Source organism: Macrobrachium rosenbergii, chromosome 21 (genome assembly GCF_040412425.1).
Source record: "Macrobrachium rosenbergii isolate ZJJX-2024 chromosome 21, ASM4041242v1, whole genome shotgun sequence".
NCBI lineage: Eukaryota > Metazoa > Arthropoda > Malacostraca > Decapoda > Palaemonidae > Macrobrachium > Macrobrachium rosenbergii.
Window position 1 is genome coordinate 23,803,144 of NC_089761.1, and position 1,615 is coordinate 23,804,758.

Genomic DNA, 1,615 nt, shown 5'->3' on the forward strand with positions numbered 1-1,615 from the left:
AATAAATGAAGATTCACAATCTTCGTATTTACTCAGATCAAATAATAAAATCCTTAGAAACAGTTTTAAACAACTTAAGAAAAAAAAAAAAAAAATCCACGCCAAGTTCGAGAAGAACCTACCAATTTCATTGACCGATCAATGTCACAAGAGAAAAAAAACTCTGCGGTGAAATTCTTCCACATTTAAGAGACTTTTGGCTGAGAGACTTGGACTGTGTCTATACAGAAACCCACGAAACCATTTGCGGAATGTAGCATCTCCCTAATGAATAGTGTTGCTGTGATAGACATTATTTATAATTAGCAATCTGTCTAACACAAATATATATGACCATCGCGTCTCTCCTAAAGACAATCTATTTATGAACTTCACTGCAAGAAAGAGAGAAGTGAATCACGGCATTTAAAACAACCACCAAACTTTACCAGGTAATAAAATACCTTTCTATTGGACGCCTAAAGAAAAAGTACCACAGATTGTCGTCTGCAGGCCTAATAATAAACGGAAGAAAATCTAGAAACCGAAAAAATAATTGAGATTCCACAGGCATGCCTCCACTCGTAACGAAAATCAATGGAGAAATCAATAATTGGTCCCCTCATGCCTACCAAAAAATCCCCAAAGGGAAGTGGAGGTGAACTTATCTCTTGGTGAACGTGCCGTTGATCTCAGAGAGAGAGAGAGAGAGAGAGAGAGAGAGAGAGAGAGAGAGAGAGAGAGAGAGATTCCTTCTTCTATCAGGCGGTCTCGTTAACATCCATGGTAGACACCTCTACTGCATTTAGTCTGGGGAAATAAATAATCTCCGGAAACCACGATTCAAGCTTTGGGATTCTCTTTCCACTTCTGTGTTTCCTTACTTTACAGTCTTTCTCTGCCAAAGAGGCAGGTCTATTGTTATCTTCGTGAATATGACCTTTTTGCTTAATTCCATTTCATCTATCTTATCTTCGAGTCTGGGACTGAAAAGGGTGTTTGGAGTAGTCCACTCTATAGGCCTCAAAACCTAATAAAAAATGACACAACTTAGGTAAGTTGATGACGACACAATATAAAAAATAGAATGTTTTACACGACAAAATCTCAAGCAAATACACAGCAAATAATCTCTAGACTACTGTAAAGCCTTACAACGCAAGAAGCTTACCCCCTTACTGAAGGCTCTCTTAAAATAATAAAAAAAAATAAATAAATAAAAACGAAACATAGAAAGGATGGCCACAAATCCATATCAGAGAAAAATATACGAAATTTTGGCAAAAGCGCCATGAAGGAGAATTACAAAGTAAAAAAAAAATGGAAATCCTTTTCCCACGGAGAAAAGAAAACGGGAAATTACAAAAGAATAAAAATAAAAATAAAAAATCCATCTTCGGCTCTCGGCCACGAAGTGAGGCACAGAGCTAAACACACAAGGCAAACGCGAGCGGATCGTTGAAGGCGATCGTAAATCGTCCCGGGCGCATGTTGTATTTACTGTTACTTACGCTCCCGACAGGCGATACCACACTACATCAGCGTACGCGTTCAGCCCCGTGGATTTATGCAAGATAATCACAACGATGTGGACACTTCGGGGAAATAAATGAGGCTCATTTTCATGCTATGCCTC